We start from the raw sequence: 7,046 nt of genomic DNA, 5'->3' as shown, positions 1-7,046 counted from the left end.
TAAGTTGAACTAAAGTTCAATTGGGTCCCTAAAGCATGCTGAAGTGAGGTCCATAATGATGACATAAAGACATGATCCCTATCTGAGATGATTTGCCTAGGAATCCCATGCAACCTCACCACATCTTCCATGAAAACGCATGCCACCACTGTTGTTGTATAAGAAGACCGTATAGGGACAAAATGAGCAACTTTGGTCAATCCATCAACGATTACCATGTTGGTGTCGTGATGATGCGAAGAAACCAAGAACCTATTGGCAATTGACAATCATCTGGGTTATCGGTGTTGTCATTGCTGGCAACACACTTCATGGGAGATCCGACAATCAAGGTAACCGACATTCAGGGAATTGACAGGCATGTAACCGACAAACTTGGAACCGATATTCTAAGGCCGACATAGGAGATTGATCCGGCAAGCGTGGAAGCGGCAACAGTCATATTGTTTCATGTTTATATTTTATTTGGGCCGACATGTGTCTTATCATTTGTAATATGATTGTAAGATGACATAAGACATTTGTGTTTATTCATGTAATTGGGTATATAAGTCAGTTCAGATTAGGTCATTTTGGGGATATGACAGATAAGAGATGTGATAGGTTATGTGATGGCATGTGAGCGAGATCTTGATCGATAGAATGCGAATATAAAGATCTGTAATCAATCTTGATTATTTGTCTAGAGGTTTGGGAAGCGATCTAAGTTACCGGTAAGGGAGGTTACAGTATAACCAGTACAAACAATGCTTTAACTGGAACTCATCCAGCATAGCAGATGCTCATTCTGAGTTCAGTTTTTGTTTGTAATCTAGTACTTTGGATCTGTAGTCAGTGAGGCTCCTTTTGTGATGAGCAGTGTGCTCTAGGCAGTATGCCTTCTTGCATGTGCAGGCTCCTTTTGTGATGAGCAGTGTGCTCTAGGCAGTGTGTCTTCTTGCATGTGTAGGGCCCTCTTGTAATATTTATTTAGTTGGCTAGTGGATAGATATCGTGGGTCTCCAATCCCACCATGGTTTTTCCTCTTTGAGTTTTTCCACGTATATATATATATGTATTATGGTGTTGATTTGCGTGGTTGCATTAATATTACTTGTTGTTACTTTCTTTTATGCATACCGGTTAATAAGCGGATTTGTTAATAAGGCTAAAATTATTATATCCGATAGAACATTGATTCACCCCCCCCTCTTAGTGTTCTTGGATTCCAACACAACCCTACTATGAAATTCATGGAAATGATGTCCCATTTCCAATCTGGTACCAAATTAGGCTATAAAAGCCCTGCAGGGTGCTGATGCTCAACCTTAACCCACTAACACTCCAAACACTTTGACACAAAATCAGCTATGTCGCGTTTCATGCTAGCCCAATGATATATTTGTCTCAGATATGCGTGCATCTTCTTGACACCGGGATGTGCCAAGTAAGGTGCATGATGGGCCGCAGTCATAATCAAAGTATGAAGCCCATCCAAGGGAGGTACATAGATCCACCCAAGATGTCGAAGAAGACCATATATCCCAAGGTTATATCCAGAATATTTGCTCTCTAGGTTATATTCAAAATATCTGCCCTCTAATGGTCTTCCAGTCTTAGTCACGGATCTAACCTCCTGATACCGGGTGTCCTATGGAAGAATCCCAAGGATTCTCTCTCTCAAATCCACCCCAAGGAATAATGCTGCAACCTCATGCCCTCTACGATGCAATGCATCCACCACTACTTTTTCTTTCCCCTGAATATATCGAACCTCAAAATCATATTCACAGAGGAATTCCATCCATCTCCGTTGTCGAGCATTCAAGTTTGACTGAGCAAAAATATACCGCAAGCTACGATGATCACTGTGCAGCTCAAACCAATGCCCTAATAAAAAATGTCATCACCTGACTAAAGCATGAACTACAACTGCCAAATCTATGCCATGAACATGATAGTTTAGCTCGTGGTCCTTGAGTTTGCGAGACTCATAGGCTACCACGCGACCATCTTGCATGAGCACTACTCCTATGACTTCTAGAGAGTCTTTTGTGCAAACCATGAAATCTCTGGATGGATCAGGAACTGTCAAAATCGATGCACTAACAAGGAGTTCCTTCAGAGTATGAAAGGCTACCTCACATTGCTCTGACCAAACATACTTCTTCCCTTTCCTCTGAAGAGAAGTGATCAGGTGACCTATCTGGGAAAAACTCTTAACAAAACGGTGGTAGTATCCAGCCAAGCCCATAAAACTCCAAACCTCAGAAACATTAGTCGGTGTTGGGCAATCTACAATGGCTTGGATCTTAGAAGGATCCATGGATACACCTTCTCTTGAAACCACATGATCGAGATAATTCACCTTAGATTGGAAGAAATCACACTTAGCCAAGTTGGCATAAAGTTGATTCTCCCTCAAGCACTGCAATACCTATCTCAAATGGTCCTCATGCTCCTCCATAGTTCTAGAGTAAATCAAAATATCATCCAAGAACACAATGATGAATTGATCAAGGTAGGTGCAGAAAACCCCATTCATGAGGCTCATGAATATTGAAGGCACATTCGTTAAGCCAAATGGCACCACTATGAACTCATAGTGACCATAACGGGTACAAAAGACCATCCTATGAATGCCTGCATCATGGAAACGTTGTTGATGATACCCGGATTTTAGATCAATCTTAGAGAACACCTTGACTCCCGTTACCTGATCAAATAGATCATGTATACGAGGCAATGGATACTGGTTCCTAATGGTCACCTTATTCAACTATCAGTAGTCAATTTATAATCGAAGGAAACCATCCTTCTTCTTCACGAAGATAACTGGTGCACCCCATGGAGAAACACTAGGACAAATGAATCCCTTGGCCAACAATTCCTCCATCTGCAACTTCAACTCACTCAAATCCTAAGTGGTCATCTGATACGGTGCTCTCAAGATAAGTTCCACTCCAGGAACTAAGTTAATGCGGAAGTCTATATCTCGTTTTGGAGGCATACCTGGAATGTCACTAGGGAACACATCAACATACTCCCAAAGAAGAGGGTGACTATCAAAAGTGACTTCCCGACTTCTCTCCTCATCCAAGTCCTCAAGAGAAACTACAAAAAGCTGACATCCTTGATGCATACACTGCTTAAGCTACATACAAAGGGATATCAGTCTATGAACCCCAACTATCTCCACTTTCCTGCCATGGTCATCTAAACACTCTACTATCTTCTAACGAGAGTCCACACTAGCACTGTGTGATGCTAACCAATCCATCTCCAACACAACTCCATAAGACCCCAAAGCAATGACTCAAAGGTCAACTATGGTAGCAAAGGGTCTTAGGTCCAACTCGCACCTGGGAATGAAGGAATCTACGACCACATGAAAATCGGTAGCCAACTCTACTTGCCACCTATCCCCCTGTCTAGTAGACGCGATCCCACACCACTCCACAATGGAGGAAGCTATAAAGGAATTAGAAACATTCAAATCAAATAGTACTAAAAAAGATATACCACCCAACACACCTATGGTCTCAATCATGGTGCCTTGATTCTCTTCCTTGTGGTTATCAACCACTGCAAAAACTTTGCGAGATTGACTTGCATCCTCGACAGTAGGCTTTGAAGCTGACGGTCTTTGACTAGCTATCTGATGTGATCTCTGAGGACAATGTGCAACTATATGGCCATACTGACCACAGGAGGAACAAGCTCCTTTGTCGGGTCCTCTACCTCCAGCTGGCCCACTGGACTATTGATACCCCTACTAGGGGCCTGAGAAACACTCTGCGAGGACTGTCCCAGAAAACTCTGCCTAGCTCGCAACCAATTCCCATCCTTCTTGAATTGAGGATTACCCCCAAGATGAACCTGAAACTGCTTTGACCTAGGTTGGAACTGTTGGCATTATGTGAACTAGTATGAAGACATAATGATATTGTATGTTGTCATTGATGTCAATATGTGACATGATGTGAACCGGCACATGTGACATGTGAGAAGAGAGAACCGACATATGTATGAACTGGTATATATGCCAAAGTGAAGTGGTATATTTGTTCAAGATGAACCGACATGTCAAGGTGAACCATCATGTAGTTATTGGAACCGACACATGGAAGCATTGTATGACTATCAGTTGGTAGGTAGTCTCCACTTCCAGATTTCCGGTTAGAGTACCTCAAGCCTATGTGACTCAATCGGTGATCTTTGTGTGATGAGTTAGCAATATAATGCAGAATAGATCATGTTGCCACGTAAGCCCTATACACGTGAAGGATCTTGCAGATCGTGTTGCCACGTCAGCCCTATGCACGTGAAGGATCTTACATGAAGAAGACTATTCCTATCTACCTTGGGAATGTGTGAAGTTTGTCAAACGGTGATAACACGTGATGGGTTATCAGCCGCCATGAAATCGGTGGGTAATGGACGATGGAGAATGTCTTGAGATCGATTCAAGATTGTTGCATTTAATGCAGTATGATTCAACGGTCAGGATTGAACCGTTTTGAATTGCTTAACCCAATAGGTTTAGGGTTTGGGGTTTTTGCTACCGACCTGTCTGTTTCCTATAAGGTCGATGTTGTGTTCCTTTCTAAAGTTGTTGGCAAAAGTTGTATGTGTGTATCCAAGGGAAGTGATACGTGATTCTTGCTAGACCAAAGGAGAGAAGAGATACCTGCAAAGTGAATGTGCAGAAGGTTAAGAGGAGCCAAAACGGATCTGCATTAGCATTGAGTGCTATTACCAGATCATTGTAATTTCTGCTGATCTTTAACCACTTCAACAGTTGTGAAATCCCTTAACAGGGTAGCCTTAACCGGCTTGATACAAATCCTTTAACAAGGTAACTCGAAGTTATTGAGTTCTGGGAAGCTATAGAGCTCTGGAGATCCTTTAGCTATTGAGTTCTTGAAATCCTCTAACAAGGTAACCCTAACTGGGTTTAACCCTTAACCAGGTACTGTAGCCATCCCTTTACCGGGTGATCCCTAACAGGATTAGTTCCTAACAGAACCTATTGTAATGTCTTTAACCGAACAAGGCTCCTAATAGAGCAGACTTCTAAAGAGTTTAAAAGAAGCTTGTGGGTATTCATCCCCACCGTGGTTTTTCTCAGTTGGGTTTCCACGTGAAAATTTGTGTCATGTGTGATACTTTTATCTTGGGATGCTTTGTTATTACCTGTTAAAGCACATGATGGTTCTGTGTTTTATGCCTGTCAATAAAACATGCTGAACTAGTTGTTGTGAAGATATGATGATAGATTACCTGTTCATTCATAAGGGTGAAATGATAGTGTAGTTCCGAGTTGAGTGGACAGCCCAGTGAGTAACCGGTTTATGATTGTTTTAAATTGTTCTGAGTTTTACCGGTTGCACTTTGTTTCAAACCGGTGTCACTATTTGACAGTCATTTGGAGTAATTGTTGTTGAACCAGTTGAGAAACTATTTTTATACCTATACTGATTCACCCCCCCCTCTCAGTACTGGTTTGGTACTATTTGCTCATCATTGAGTTATCAAGAACTTCTACTGTTGCTGATGACCACCCTTGGCAGGTGTCTAAAAACTCCTAAATGGTACAATAGCTTGAGACTGACCACCTCTAGCCCCAGATCCACCAGATGGTGCACTACCAATTTGAACTCTAGTCTGCCCACCAAGTGCATGAGATAGATTCTGCTCCATTTGCCAAGCTTTCGCTATGACTAACTATACAGATGTCAGATCAAACACCCAAACTCCTCCATTGATACGGTGATTCAAACCCCTCAAAAAGTGTTGCACCAACATCGCCTCATCATTTCCTATACTGATATACTGCTTGAGCTCGTAAAATTTATGCTCATATTGCTCTACAGTCATCCCCAACTAGCACAACTCATGGAACTTGTTTGCTCAACATTGCCTCCACTAAACTAAAAGGAAACGAGCCTTGAATCTCTCCAAAAATAACTCCTATGATGTTGAACCTATATCTACATTGATCTTCTACTCCTCAAGTCTCCACCAGGTGGAAGCAAAATATTTGAGATGCATGATTATGCATCTCGCCTTGGAGTTGTTACCATACAGATGAATGGAAAAATACCGGTCCAAATCTATAAGCCAGGTCTTGGCCTCTAGTCCACTACCTGAACCATCAAAAGTAGGAGGGCGGGATCTCAACAAATCCCTCATGTGACCAACAACTACTGCCTCATGGTCAACTACATACTCTCTCCACCTAGGGGACCTCTCCCTCTCTCTATCCAAACGATCATGCTGATGAGATTCCTCGAACTACATATTACCTTGCTGCTCAACCTCAGGTCTAGGGCCTAGTCGAGACAAGACCTCCTGAAACATTTGATGCATCTCTTCCCTTTCAGGAACCCGCTGAAGAGTAGGCTGCTTGCTATGCTGGCTCACATCCCTGTACTCACTCAGGTGCACTGAATGATGTTGCTCTGCCTTAGCACTCTCATGAGTACTCCGAGGTGAAGGATTTTGACGGCCAGCCCTATGACCATGACCTCTACCTCTACCACGATCACGCCCGTGACCACGATCTTTACCCTTACCAACCATAATCCTAATAACAACACCACAAAAACAAAAGTTTAGATCTACAACAAGGATACTAACAAGGAAGACACATGCACTGAGACTTAGCAATTGGTTTAGTTAGATGGGCTCATATGAAACCAAAGTACCTAGTGTTGAAACTTGGGCTCTGATACCATTTGTAATGCCCCACCAAGAAAACCTAAAGGATTAAACTAAAACACTTGAAAAATAGTGGAAATATTTATTTTTTTAAACATTACTAAACTAAAACATGCATTAAGATAAACATTACATTTAAATTGCACAAACAAAAGACTTAACTTAAACTCCTAAAGGGTTTCCCAATGTGGATTACTTAAATAAACTAAACATTACTTAAGGTCAATTAATCCACTTAAGATAAATTTAACCATTAGGAACTTAATTACACTAAACAATGATAGATTCATACTTAACATGTGATAACATTAACATTTCTATGCTTCATTCGTGGTAATACATTT

The sequence above is a fragment of the Cryptomeria japonica genome, chromosome 3, assembly GCF_030272615.1.
Source record: "Cryptomeria japonica chromosome 3, Sugi_1.0, whole genome shotgun sequence".
Lineage (NCBI taxonomy): Eukaryota > Viridiplantae > Streptophyta > Pinopsida > Cupressales > Cupressaceae > Cryptomeria > Cryptomeria japonica.
The sequence above is the reverse complement of the archived record's forward strand: the minus strand, read 5'-3'. Positions refer to the sequence as shown.